The sequence below is a fragment of the Lactuca virosa genome, chromosome 7 (assembly GCF_052849685.1).
Source record: "Lactuca virosa cultivar CGN04683 chromosome 7, Lactuca_virosa_CGN04683_v6, whole genome shotgun sequence".
NCBI lineage: Eukaryota > Viridiplantae > Streptophyta > Magnoliopsida > Asterales > Asteraceae > Lactuca > Lactuca virosa.
In genome coordinates this window covers 83,811,719-83,827,036 of record NC_136432.1, presented here as the reverse complement: position 1 = coordinate 83,827,036, position 15,318 = coordinate 83,811,719, and positions in this window count along the sequence as shown.

Here is a 15,318-nt window from a genome sequence, read left to right as displayed (position 1 = left end):
ATTTTGAGTTGGGAAGTTCGCTTGTCCAGCTCATCCATTATTTTGTTTTCGACTGCAAGCTCGGCCTCAAGCTGAGTTAAGCGTGTTGGATTAGTGTCTAAGCCCGTAACTATATTTGGTATGTACTTTACCCGGTTATGCATGGTCCTTTTAGGTTGCCTTCACCAAAGCAACTTGACAAGGTAATTTGATATGAGAGAGAGGATATTATGGTTTATTAATATATTATAAGAATAATATATTAAAGGAGAAATCATATTTATTTAATTAGTATTAGTCATAAATTAATTAGGAATTTATTTGGTGACTAAAAGAGATTAATTAAATAAAGGGGCATAAACTGTCAAATGTGTGATAGTTGAGTTTTGGGCTGGGAAACCTAATGGACTAAGGGGGAACGAAATTATGATGAAGGATCATCATATTTTCGTCGAAGGGCCTTATTCCAGAAGGTTCCTTGGGCTACTTTGTGGCTAAGGTATCCATTAGGGTTTAGACTGAAACCCTAGCAGCCTGCACTATAAATAAGACCCCAAGGCTCCAATTTTCGGCAACTTGCTTCCAAGAGAAACCCTAGGGCCGAAAATTAGCATCCTCCCTCCTCTCTCAAAGTTGCCTTCTTGCTTGAGGTGTTTGTGATCCATTAGAGGAGTTACAATTGTGACTCTAAGCTCAAGAGAAGAAGAAAGGTAAACATCTAGATCTGATGTAATAAGTTAATTTTTGAATTATGTATGCTAGATTAGGGTTTGCAAGTCTTGGATTCAATGCATGTACAATAGAGAAACCTAGATCCAAGCATTAGGGTTTGTATGAGCACATAGGATTGTTCTTATGCTTAAAACCCATCAAAGCGATCATCAACTTTAGTATGAAGCTCTTCGTTAGCAGCTTCAATAGCTTTTCGAACCACTTCAAGTTGTGTCTTCTCTGCATCCAGTGAACGTGTGAGAGTGTCAACAGATGCGTTCACTGTTTGTGCATTTTTCTGAGCGGCTGCTTGCAAAGAATCCAAAAAGAGTTGAACCTCTGAACTTAGTTTTTCGACTTTTGCGGTCGCGTCCTTGCAGTCTTTTGTGGAGGCTTCAACAGCAAACGAAGCCTTCTGGCATTGGGAGGTAGAGGCATCAATAGCCTTTGCAGCATCGGAGATGGAGGTAGCATGGTCTTTAACTACGGAAGAGAACAAAGCTTTGAGGGAAGCTTCTGAATAAGCACCAGCAGAGGACGAAGAAAGTAACTGATCAATCTTATCAGTCACAACCTTGAGATGTCGCTTGGTGAGAGGAGCGTCTTCATCATCATCGCTTTGGACACGATATGGACTGAAGTAAGTAGAATCAAACTCCAAGTCCTCACCACCAAGAACGGTATTGGTTTCTGTGGATTGGGTAGGTGATAGAGGTTTGGTGGTAACAGGGGTTTCGGGTGTTGAAGAACGAACCCCCGTATCAGATACGTTGGTTGGAACTCCAGTGGTGGTTGTAGTTGTAGCTTCAGAGAAAATAGGTGTAGGAATGGGAATGGTAGAGGAAGGTTGTGATGTGATGATAGGGAAAATGGGAGGTAAGGAAATAGGAATGGAAACAAGTGGAGGAGAAGGTGCTTTGGAGCGAACATGTACCTCTGGTGTAGGCGAACGAGGTGGAGTACCTCCACGAACCGAACCTTCATCATCTGAGCTTTCGCTCTCAGATTCACTGGGAATGAGGTGTTTATGACCAGCAGGCACGTACTCGGAGTCTGAGTCGCTTGATGATTGAAGAATAAGCTTCCGAGCAGGTTTCTTGGTCTTCTTCTGCTTGGGCTGGGAAGGTGCTGCCTTCTCATACTTTCGCTTCCTTGGAGTCTGAACCTTTGATACTTGACCTCCTTTATCCCCCTTTTTTGCTTCTTGCTTCTTGCCCCTCTTAGCAGGTTTTTCTGCTTCCTCAATAGATTTTATCATTTCAGGAGAAAGTTCCCTTGGACCAGAAGAGGGGAGCTTCTTGTACTCCTGAATAATTTTGCCCGCAGGGGACACACAAGCATACATAGCCTCAGGAATTGAGCCAACGAAGTGAAACTTCGACGGATGAGTGACAATGATGTTAGTGGTATGAAATGTAGCAATGGAGGAGAGTAGTGAGTCTGCCATGATAGGAACATGATAACGCTCCATAATTCATTGAGTGATAATGGTCCAAAACCGGGCACAAGAAATTTTTGTGTGGCGAGAAGCAGATGACAAACTTTGGACGAGTTGAAGCCATAGAACCAAACCATAATCAAGGTTGACACCATTGTACAATCCATAAAGCAGAGTCATGAAATACTTGCTAGCACCATCAGATCCTGCACTGCGTTCAGAAAGCCCTTTGAAAAGAAGGGTGAAGAGGCCATTCCATTGAGGAGGAAGGCATGATTTCTTGAACTTGGTCACAGTATTTAGGGTTTCAATGTACCCCATGTTGTAGAACATAGAGAAAAGCTGACCTGTGGAGATGGAATCAGGATGCACCATGGATTCATCATAAGTGAGCCCTAGTAACGAGCACAATCGACTCTTGGAGATTGAAGGTTTTTGGTTGAGAATGTCGAAGTAAATCTTCTCTACACCTTTGTCGTACGTAGTAGTGGAATAAAGTTGGGAGAGGCATGCCATTGGTACGAATTCCACCGTTGAGAGAGCCTTGACGAGTGGGGAATATTTTAGGCATTCCACCACTTGATACATGTAAGTATCGTAGAGGAACGGTGTAAGATCGATCAACAAGTTCTGGTTTGCCTTGATTGCGAGAAGAGTGGAGCGTCCAGTGGTTTCTTGAACAGAGGAAGATTCTGCCATTGTTGAGGCTTGATGAAGAAGAAGATGAACATTGGAAATTAAATCGCCTTCTTTTGCTTGAGAGAGATGAAGTGTGGTAGAGAAGAATGCCACAGAAATCAATCTCTTATATACGATTTTGAAGAGAGAGAAAAATCGCAAGCAATGATTCCATTAATTTGGGAAGCGACGCCTAAAAAGGCGTGATTTGACAACTAGCAACTCCGATAAAACAGCTGATGACGCATGATTAGGTAACGATTCAAATTCTCGCGCCTTCCATACTTATCCTCTTTCCAAATCACCAATCGATTACACTTCCTGCTGAGTCACCGCTTGAATCTTCAAACCAATCTTTATTACCATAATTATCAAAGGCTTAATATTGACCCATCCCTTCGTTTGGAAATAACTACATTACATCGTTAGGAACTGAAGCTATATATTTTATGAATAGCTTATAAATAACCAAACAAGACTTTTGGAAAATTCAAGATTTTCGTGCAAGGTAGTGTCAATGATAAAGAAATACATCAAACTTTTTGTGGGAATTTGTGATGTCATTTAAGACATAAAGCAGTGGATCCCGGGCATGAATCTCTTCCTTCAAAGTCAAGAGAGACTTCAAAGTGCTTGTTTGGATTCCCGTTGAATTACGATCAAGTACTTGTTGAGAAGCATTGAAAGGCATTTTTTATACATAAGGCTATTAAGGGTGGCTTTCGCTTCAATTCTGGTTTCCGATACTTGATATAAGACCAAAAATAGAACGAAGTACTTGTGAGACCGATGTGGCCTGTTAAACAAGTAGGTTTGGTACATATTCAGTGACTTGTTGATAATGATGAATTAGAAATCTCAAAAAAAAAACTAGATCCTTTTGGGAAGAAAAGTCGTGGTTCAAGACATTTTCATAAGGATCTCTCATAATAAAATAAGATTTCAAGGTACTTCCACAAAATGTTTTTCGTTAATTCAAAGGTGAAAGCTAGAACATATAATTGTTCACCGTCAATGCTTTAAAGGTTTTGAATTTTTGGGTTTCACTTAGCACGTAGTGGCACGAAACTAAGATCATTAACACAGAAGTTGTGCAACCGTAAACCTCAGTGGAAATGCTTAGAGTCTCAAGGGTTACATTTATGAGATAAAGTATGATGGAGAATGAATAAGAGGTGGTAAAAGAGCCGAATGTACCTCTGCTACAAAAGATAGACTAAGCAGAAAAACTCTTAACTCCATTTGAGAAGAGTAAGGTAGCTCATGATTAGAGTGAATATGACAGCCTGATTGGGAAGACATGATTTGTATATATCAAGTCATTAAGGCTTCACTCAAAATCTTTTGAGGCTTGAGTCAACATGCAGCAGCATGCTTCTATGGACACTTAGCTAGTACATAGATAAAGAATTATACATGCCCCAGCTCCATCATTAAGAATGGTCCTTATATACAAATTACACTAAAATGAAAGAAAATATTTTTGAGTTTTGAAGTTTCTGAAAGGAAATAAAATAGAAAAGAAAAAGAAAAAAAAATATTTTTGAATTTTATAAGGTTTTCTGAAAAAGAATTAAAACAGAAAGAAAAATATTTTTGAATTTTATAAAAATAAAAAGAAAAACATAAAATAAATTGCGAGAAAAGAGTATACATATTGTACAACCGAAACCATCTTTTGGAGATGAGAAGCGAACCGAGCCCGGTGAGACCGAACCCGAAATAGACCGAGCATTCGGTTCATTTCGGTTCCCGGAAGAACCGAACCCGAAATGGACCAAGCGTTCGCTCTATTTCGATTCCAACTTTTATTGAGACAAACGAGATTTCGGTGCAGATTCAGCTTCCATCATTCCTAAACCTTGTAGGATTTTATTAAAACTTGCTTTTGGCAAGGCCTTAGTAAAGATGTCAGCCAATTGATCAGTGGTCCTTACGAAATGAATTTCAACATTACCATCTTCCACATGATCTTTGATAAAGTGATACCTCAGTGCTATGTGTTTCGTCTTTGAGTGTTGCACTGGGTTATGACAAATCCTAATTGCACTCTCTGAGTCACAGTATAGTGGGATTTTCTTCATGTTCAGGCCGTAGTCTCGAAGTTGACTTTGTATCCAAATGACCTGAGATGTGCATGATGCAGCGGCTATATATTCTGCTTCGGCAGTGGAGAGAGACACACAAGTTTGTTTCTTGGATTGCCAGCTAACAAGTTTGTCGTCCAGAAATTGGCATCCTCCAGTGGTACTCTTTCGGTCCAGTCCACATCCCCCAAGATCAGCATCTGAGAATGCTTGGACAAAGAACCCTGATTTGGCAGGATACCACAAGCCAAGAGAAGAGGTTCGCTTTAGGTACCGAAAGATGTTCTTCACAGCTAGCAGGTGAGGTTCACGTGGATTTTCTTGAAACCTGGCATAATAACAAACATAGAACATTATGTCTGGTCGACTTGTTGTTAGATACATTAGAGATCCTATCATCTGAAGATAAAGAGTCATGTCAGCAGCTGGTTTGTCCAGAGAAGGTGTTAACTTTGTGACAAATGCCATGGGAACCTTTACTTTCGAATCTCCCATCATTCCAAACTTGGCGAGCAAGGTCTTCGTGTAAGCCTCTTGATTAATGAAAATGCCTTCGGGTCCCTGTCTTATATTCAAGCCAAGGAAAAAGTTAATAGGACCCATTGAGCTCATTTCAAATTTAGTCTCCATCAACTTCCTAAATTCAGCTGTTAAGCTAGGATTTGTGGAACCGAATATGATATCATCAACGTAAATCTGAACGATCATAAGGTGGTCACCCTCTTTCTTACGAAAGAAGGTTGGGTCAACCGAACCTTGTTTAAACTTAGACATTTTGAGAAATCTAGTTAGAGTTTCATACCATGCCCTTGGCGCTTGCTTGAGACCGTAGACTGCCTTGTCCAGAATGTAGCAGTAATTAGGATACTTCTCGTTCATGAAACCCGGTGGTTGCTCCACGTACACCGTCTCTTCCAGTTCTCCATTTAGGAAGGCACACTTCACATCCATTTGGAATACTTCAAAGTTCTTGTGTGCAGCATAGGCAAGAAAGATACAAACCGATTCTAGCCTTGCTACTGGAGCGAAGGTCTCTTCGTAATCTATGCCTTCTTCTTGACAGTAACCTTTCACAACCAATCTTGCCTTGTTGCGTATCACATTTCCTTCCTTATCCATCTTGTTACCACAGAAGCATCCTTTGGTGTTGGAATCAGTCTCCACACTTTATTTCGCTCGAACTCATTGAGTTCGTCTTGCATCGCCTGTACCCAATCAGAGTGATCGAGTGCAGTCTTGAACGTCTTTGGTTCGACTTTGGAGACGAACGAATTAAACATGCAGAATTCTACTTTAGATAACAGTGCAGTTTGTTTCGCTTTCAGTTGTGATCGTGTGAGAACCTTTTCTGTCGAATCACCAATAATTTGTTTTTGTGGATGATCTTTGGTCCATTTGGTGAGAGGAGGGTAACTAGGATCATATGAGGGATCCAGTTCAGCATTCACTTCTTCTTCAAATTCTGACTGAGTATCGTCATCGTTTGTATTCGCATTCTCCCCATCGAATGAAGATACTTCCTCAGTCTCAGGCTCAGAATTCTCCCCCTGGACTCAATTTTCGGTTGTAATGAATGATGATGAGCTCTCCCCCTGGAATGGTGAATTTTGGTTATGTGGAAAGGACGAACCCTCCCCCTGAATATGAGAACTATATGTTGGAGGTTCGCTTGTATCTGGTTTTTCGGTTGTTATTGGTTCTTCTTCTGCCATTTTCTTCACAGCATCATCGATTATCTTCTTAAAGTTATCTACCTTGTTGTCTGCAGCTTTAGATTCAGAGAGAATAGACTTTTCTGGTTCATCAAATACCAGCATGTGTTGCTCAAAGAGGTTTGAAATTGGTACCGTAACTTGACCAGATTTTGGAAATATTTCCTCCACGGATCCTTCGGTTGTCTTCAGTTTCTTGACGTAGTTATCATCGAAGGTAACATAATAGGTCTCCTCTATTTTCTTTGAACGCTTGTTGAGAACCCGATATGCTTTGGAGGTTAAGGAATAACCAAGAAAGATTCCATCGTCTGCTTTGACATCAAACTTGTTTCGGTGCTCCTTTGAATTGAAGATGAAGCATCTTGAACCGAACACGTGAAAAAACTTTACGTTAGGCTTTCGGTTGTTCAAGATCTCATAAGGAGTGATGTAGAAACGTTTGTTGAGATAATAGCTGTTCTGTGTAAAACATGCAGCAGCAATGGCATCAGCCCAAAAATATAGAGGTAGAGAAGCGAAGCTCAGCATGGTTCGGGCTGCTTCACACAAAGATCGGTTTCGCCTTTCGACAATTCCATTCTGTTGTGGAGTATATGGAGCCGAGAAGTTGTGAGTTGTTCCCTTCTCTGCAAGAAAATCTTCAAAGTCTTTGTTCTTGAACTCCAACCCATTGTCGCTCCTTATATTTCGAACTATCTTTCGTAGTTGGACTTCTATCTGCTTGATAAAGAGTTTAAGCTTTGGAGTGGCCACTGATTTTTGCTTCAAAAAGAACACCCAAGTAAACCGAGAGAAGTCATCCACTATGACAAGTATATACTTGTTACCGCCAATACTTTCGATTGAAGATGGACCACATAAATCAATGTGAAGTAATTCAAGTGGTTCAATAATTTTCGTATTGACTCGAGAAGGATGACTCTGTCGACTTTGCTTTCCCATTTTACATGCAGCACACATGTGTTCTTTATCGAACTTTAGAACAGGAAGACCTCGAACATGATCCCCAAGCACCAGTTTGTTTATGTCTTTAAATTTGAGATGGGAGAGTCTTCGGTGCCTAAGCCAGCTTTCGTTTGACTGAGCCTTCGTTAGTAAGCAGAATGCTGGTTTCCCTCGTATGGGATTGAGATTTAGAGGGTACATCTCTCCTTTTCGCTTTGATTTCAGCAGAATATTGTTCGTCTTCTTTTCAACAATCTCTGAGCCATCGTCATCGAACGAAACTTTTAACCCGGTACCGACTACCAGTTGAGAAACACTGATAAGGTTGTGTTGTAAACCTTCAACGTACGCCACTTTTCTTATCGAGAACTCTCCATTGGTGATCATACCATAACCTTTAATCGTGCCAAAAGAATTATTACCATACTTGACACTTCCACCATTTGTAAGGGACCGAAACTCTCTCAGCTCTTCCCTTCTTCCTATCATGTGACGCGAGCAGCCACTGTCTATGTACCATTCATCGTCAAACTGCTCGTCACGAATTACCTTCAAAAATTAAGCAGATTTAGGAACCCAAAGTTTCTTGGGTCCTTGTGAGCCGTTTACAGAACAGGGAATTGTAAGAGAAACATCAACTAAAAAGGTCCTTTTTATTAAGGTTGTTTCATCTTTTCTTTTTATGGTGAAAACTTTGATTTTATCTGATTTGAGTACTTTAAGTTCAGTTTTAGAATTTGAGAATTTGACGTTGGCAGACTTTCGGTTCTCAAAATCGGGTTTAAACGACGTCGTCTTTGCGTCTTCAGGAAAGAGCTTTCCTTTTCCCTTTCGATCATTTTGTGAGTGAGAAAGAGAATGAGAAAGATGAGAGTTAGGAGCAGAGTTAAGCATTCGGTCATTGCTCTTACTTGGTTGAGAGTCGAACCTACTTTCCCTTCTGTTCCTCTCATTTGTTGGTCTAGGACCGAAACCACCCTTTTGGTTTCTCTCATTTGTTGGTCTAGGACCGAAACCACCCTTTTGGTTTCTCTCATCTTGAGGACCAACACTTCTTTTTCGGTTGTTGTCCGTCTGAGGACCGAAACTTCTCTTTTGGTTGTTGTGCCTTTGTGGACCGATACTCTGTTTTCGGTTGTTTTGAGTCTGGGACCGAAACTCTTCTTTCGGCTGTTTTCATTATGTTGAGCACAAGAAGCTGAGTTTGCTTTTGCTTCTTCCTTTGACTTAGAGGGTTTTTCATAGCGAACGTAATTAGGGTTTTGAGAACGCCAAAATTGTTTCCTTTCAGTGAGATTCTTCTTGTATCTCATATTTCGTTGATGCTTTCGTTCTAACACCTGTTTAGGATTTTTGTGGATGTTGGCCTTTTTCTTCAGTCTCTGAGCATGAGTTTCACTCTTTAGCGAAGAGGTTTCGCTTGACATCATGATCGGTTCGCCTGAAGGAGTTTTGGTACCACTTGTGCTGGGCACATCAAAGCTTGTAGGATCATTAAGTGGTTCTGCCACATACCTTCCTTTTACTCTCCATGATGTTTTCGTGGATAGACCGACCGTTTCATCAGCGTTATCAATCGGTGCTGACCAGAAGAACTCATCACAGCCATCAGCATTATCTTTTGCTACTAATGTTGTCAGTTTGGCTGTTTGTTGCTGAGTAACTCCATGAACTGCATAAACTTGATTTGGAGTTGTCTGGACCTTTTGATATACAATAGCCTTTTCCTTAACGACTTTGATTTTGTCTTTGGATAAATGAGCAAACTCAACAGAATTTTCAGAAATAAGATTTTTGTTGGTTTCGGGTTCGCTCTTGACAAATTCAGAACAGTCCACCTCATCTTCTACAGATATTACACTCATATCATCATCCTCATTGAATTCAGAAGTGTTTTCAATATCAATTTTATTTTCTGAACTCAACTTGGCATTCAAAGAGTCAAATTTCTGTATAGTTTCGGCTTTGATTTTTAATTTGTCATTTTCATCCAGCAAATTTTTGAGCATGTCCTTATGGTCTTTTGACTTAATGAAGGACTCAATTTTGTCAAGACCAATTTTGTAAGCAAGAGAAATATCATCAGAAAAAATAATGTTTTCACAATTATATGCATCGGCATCGATTTCGTCCTCCTTTAACTCAAGGAAGGGTAAAATCATACGATGTATCTTCTTTCCTATTTCACAATCAAGATGCAATTGAGTAATGTTGGTATATAATCGTTTAGCAATTAAACAAAAAACATTTCGTTGTTTCAAAAGCTTTAAATTATCTCTTTGCAAATAAATTGTTTCATCCCTAGACCTAATCAACTCCTTCTTCTTCTGCTCAATCCACATACGCCTCTCCTCACTCTTTGATGATACCCTACTGGTTTGATCAGTTAGGTTAGAGTTTATGATGCGAGTTTGAGTTAAACTACCACTTAAACTAGAAAATTTAGATTTTAATCCATTTAGTTCTTATTCATAGTTTGAGATGGGAATTTGTAAGGAAACAAGAATATATTGTACCTTCTTGATCAACTCATCGCATTCGTTGATCTGCTCACTGACAGGTTTCGCTGCAAAACACCTGTCTTCACACTCCTTCGCTTCATCCAGTTCCCCATCAGTGGCATAGCCTCGCTTTTGTGACACTCCAGAAGTCACCATTAGACACTTTCCTGCAACGTCCTCTTCTTTCACCAAAAAAGCCCTGCCATGAGTAGGCTTCCTCACTTCTTCATCTTCTGAATCAGTGGACCAAACTTCAACACCTCCGAACTCATCGTCAATAATATTTCACTGCACAATAAGAGCATTCATAGTGTTATTAGATCCAGCTTTCTTCTTCTTGATTTCTTCCAATCGTCGTGTGAGGTTTGCTTCCTCGTCCTCATCTTCATTCTTTTCTGACATCTTTCTCAGCATACAATCTTTGGCGAAGTGATTTTTGCCTCTGCAGTAGTGACAATTAATGCCCGAGTCACCTCCAAGTTTTACTTCCTTCTTTGGTTCTTCGGTCTGAGAAACACTCTTCGGTTCCTCCTTTGCTTTCTCGGCACTGTAGCTACCTTGCCAATTTCGGTTCTTGTTTGTTGGGAACCTTCTTTTGATGAACTTCTTGGGATTTGACACCATCAAGGCATACTCTTCACTTGTTAGATCATATTCATAAAGATCCAAATCTTCTTCTTCGTCAGCTGCATTCTTTCCTTTGGAGATTAGGGCCAAGGAACCCATACTAGAAACAACGTTCGTTTCTTTAGTCACGACACTCTCATGTGACTTCAATATTCCCACCAGTTTGGCTAGAGAATAAGTCTTGAATTGTTCATGTGCCTTCACAGTCGACACCACAGCCATCCATTCAGGTCTAAGACCATTCATGAATGTCACCTTCTGTTCAATGACTTTCCTTTCAATTCCATGCTTAATCATCTTACTAAGGAGATGATTAAAGCGATCGAAGGCTTGAATAAGCTTCTCTTCGGGCTTCTGCTTGAAATCACCAAATTCTGAGAGCAATAATGTTTGGATTGAGTGCTCAAGATCTTCATCCGTAGAATACAATTCCTTCAATCTGTTCCATATTTCCTTTGCCGTTGTGCATGAGCTTACTAACCGAAATGTGTCCGATTGTAAAGCAAACCGGATCATTCTCAAAGCTTTGATGTTGCACTGAAACTTTTCCTTCTCATCTTGGGGAATGTCTTTCACATCACTGATGAGTTGATTGTACTCCTTTTGAGTTTTAACAACTCTTGAAGATTTTGAGTGAGCGAATGGACCTACAGTAATCGCCTCCCAGATCAAGTATCCATTGTCTTCTGAGCCAATCACGTAATCTTCAAAGTGATGAGTCCAAACCTCATAATCCTGAGTGTACAATATAGGAATCCTAGTCGTCGATCCTATGCTGTTGGAGATATTGATTGGGTTAGACTGAGAATCATCCATAGACATGACGATGTTTGTTCAAAAACCTGCTTAAGATCAGACTTGTAAATAACGTTAGGGTAAGATCGAATATGTAAAGAACTACGTCAATGGTAAATGACGGCTCTAACAATATCAATCAAAACGGAAAACCCTAAGATCTTCTTCAACAGAAGAGATGTGTATGAATTACACAGTTTCCTGCTCTGATACCAATTGATGAGTTGAAAAACTCTTAGATCGATTAGATCTTCAACAGGTTGAACAATAAAAGCAAACAAACACAATCAACACGATATAGAATCAAGTAACGCTTAATGATTCAAATGTAGTCACGCCTCAGCAGAGCTCGATTAAGAACTTCCACTGTAGAGGCGAGCTAGGGTTTGTAGTACAATAATCAGAATAATAGTTAAAGCGCTACCAATAAAGGATGCATGCATGCACCTTAAATACTAAACCCTAGTAAAACAAACACGGTTGGACAGGCCCAAACCGGATAACAAAACCGGGCTAAGGACCGAGCCCAAGGACGCAACACTATTAGACCCAACAGGGGTTGGTTGAAATTCTCGATCAGTGTGTTTTGGGTATTCCATCTGCATGATTTGGTGGTGTTCCTAGTCAGGGACTAGGGGTAGGTACGAAGATGGATGATCATCAGTATTAGAGTATGGGTTCTGGAGTTTAGACTGATGGGTTCTCGGTTTTGGGGGTTTATTGATGGAGTTAGTTGTAGTTCCATTTTTTGAGAAGTTTCTCGGTTTGAGTGGTTTTCACTTGGAGTTGGGCCTTACAGTTATGGAGAGGAGGATAGTGGTTGCGGTTTAATATTTTCAAGTTATTGGGTGGTTTGTTGACAGTTGTGGGTCTTCGAGTGATCTCTCGACTTCTCTGTATAGATTCCTTGATTTCGGAATGGTTAGAGGAAGCTTATGGAAGACGTTGGTGTTACTTTCAAAGATTCTAACCAAGACGGATTTTGAGGACGAAATCCAGTTCAAGTAGGGGAGATTTGTAACATCCTGTTTCGAAAAGTTTCTTATTTGTGGGTTATGGCAATAAATGGATCGAGTAAAGGCCTTGGGCTTCAATGGAATAGGGTTTAGAACCCATTGGATGTTGATAATATTGGTTATATGATCTAAGACCTTGGGTTGTGTTTTGGAGCCAAAGGGTAAAATGGGAAAAGTTATATGTTAGGCTTCTTGCATGGATTATGGTTTTTAGTTCGACATGTGTGAAGCCAAAAATAACTAGATAGAAGTATGGGGGTCTTCAATACCTTTCCGTGGATATAAAGATCGCCGAAAACGTAGTTGAAACGAAGAAGTTATGGTTGTTTGAATTTGAGGTGGATTTGGGTGAAAATTTGTGGCCACGGCGTGGGGTTCAGAGCCCACGACATGGCGATCAGTCAGGCCCAAGCCCATGATTTTTAGGATTTTCAACATATTTAAGCTTAGTGTTCTTCATTTGTGGGCATTTTATCAGCCTCCATCATCTCTAGAACCCCTTAAGAGAAACCCTAGCCTCTACCTTCAAGATTTGAACTTCTCCTCTCTCATCCCTCCTCTTTTGGATGCTTTTTATATTATTTTGATAAAGTTTAAAGATCAAGAAGGTTCCTATGGGTGCAAGGATAGTTTTTAAGCTTAAATCCATCAAATGCACTACATTTCTAAACTATTGTAAGTATAAAGTTCCATTCTTGCTATCTAGTTCTTTAGATATTGTCATTTGGGGTTTTTGACACTTTTGGTCCATTTTGTGGGTGATCTTGGAGTTGAGGGGACTCCAACATCTTTTGATCAATTTTTTATGTTTCTTGAACCCCATGGACTAGGAAAGTTATGATCTTTTGCCTTCCCTTTTAACCATGCAAGTTATCTTGGTCATTTATGCCATTTTGGTGTATTAAAGTTTAGATCTCGAATGATTGGGGCATTGTTATGGATAAAGTTAGAAACTTTATCCCTCTATACATCTTGTTGATTCATATATGGAAGTGGAAGACTTAGATTTAATGGATTAAGTTGGGAAAGATGCATTTTGGGTCCCTTTGAGACTTAAATTCTAGATCTTGGTGGTTTGGACCTTCATAATGGATAAAGCTAGAAACTTTTTCCATTAAAACCTTGGAAGGAATCAGATCTAAGGTTTGAAGCTCTTAAAATCGAAAGAAAATGGATTAAGCTCGTTTGAGCTGTTCAGACCAGTCCCTACGGCGTGGCCTTTGGCTGCCACGACGTGGTAACTGGGGCAACGACTGTTTTGGCATTTAGTGCCCACAACGTGGCCAGGGAAGGCAACGACATGGAGGGCTGCTATTGGAAATTTTGACCTTAACTTTGCCCGTTGACTTTTTGATCTGTTTGACTTTTGGTCAAACTTGGGTAGAATTGAGTATTTGTTTAAGGGTTGGTTTCGTTTTGGATTTAGAAAGCTCGGGTTGGCTGTTTTGATACTGAGGTAGTTGTTGGGCTTCTGTTGAGTAGTTCATGTGAGTCTCTTCACTGTACTCGTGGGTCGAAGGCACCAATACCGACCTACTGGATTATGTTTGTAGGATGATAGTTGTCTTTGTGACACTTGTTGATATGCTTGTATGTGCTTGTTGCCTTGCGACTTATGCTCATATGCATGTATGCTTATGTATATGGGGTGAAATAGACCCAGGGGTTGTTACGGACCCGACACAGCTACATGCTATTATATGGAGTCATTTTGGACTCGGGGTTGTTACGGATCCAACATAGTTACATGTTATATGGAGTCATTATGGATTCGGGGTTGATACGGACCCGAGGGTTGTTACGGACCTGACACAACTACGTTCTATTATATATATATATATATATATATATATATATATATATATATATATATATATATATATATATATATATATATATATATTTGAAAAGAAAATTTTGAAAATAAGGTTGTTTAGATACCAAACTTTATTTTAAAAGATTACAAGTTTAAAAAAGATACTAATACTGAACAAAATATTATTCAAAATATTTATGATTTAAAAAGGTTATGATTAAATATGTTTAAGATTCTTAATTTGTTATGATCTAAAAATATTTTGATCCAAATATTTTATTATCCTTATTTATTATATTTTTATGATTCAAAATTAAATGACTAAAAAAATATAATAATCTAAATATTGTTCTAAACGAAAACTTTATTTAATTGAATATAATATGAACCAAAATTATATGATTAAAAAATATATAATCCAAAATACTATTATTCAAAATGATATGATCCAAATTTCAAAATGATATTATCGAAATTTTTATGATCCAAAATGATATATTACAAAAATAGTATGATGCTTAATATATTTATGATTTGAAATTTTATAATTGTTAAACATAAAACTAGAACCGATATTTAGTTCAAAAAAATCAAAAAGTACAAAATAAATCAAAAAATAAAAACAAAACAAAAAAACATAAGAAACTTCGAATATATTGCTCTAAATTTTATTTAAAAACATTTTTTAAAAAATAAAATAAAACAAAAAATAGGTAAAACAAAAAAATATAAAAACTAAAAACAGAGTATATGTTGCTCTATATTATATTTAAAAAATATATTTTTTTTTTAAATAAAAGAAAAAAAACCACTTGGACATCATGATTATTTCCATATAATTAAGTTATTTTTAAATAAATAACAAGGCATTTTGTAACTACAATAGAACCTCTATAATTTAATACTCGATAAATTAATAACCTCGATAAATTTAATAATTTGTCGGGTTCCAACTTGGGAGCTGTACAAAATTAGACTCAATCGATAAAATAATAAATTAATAATTTTTT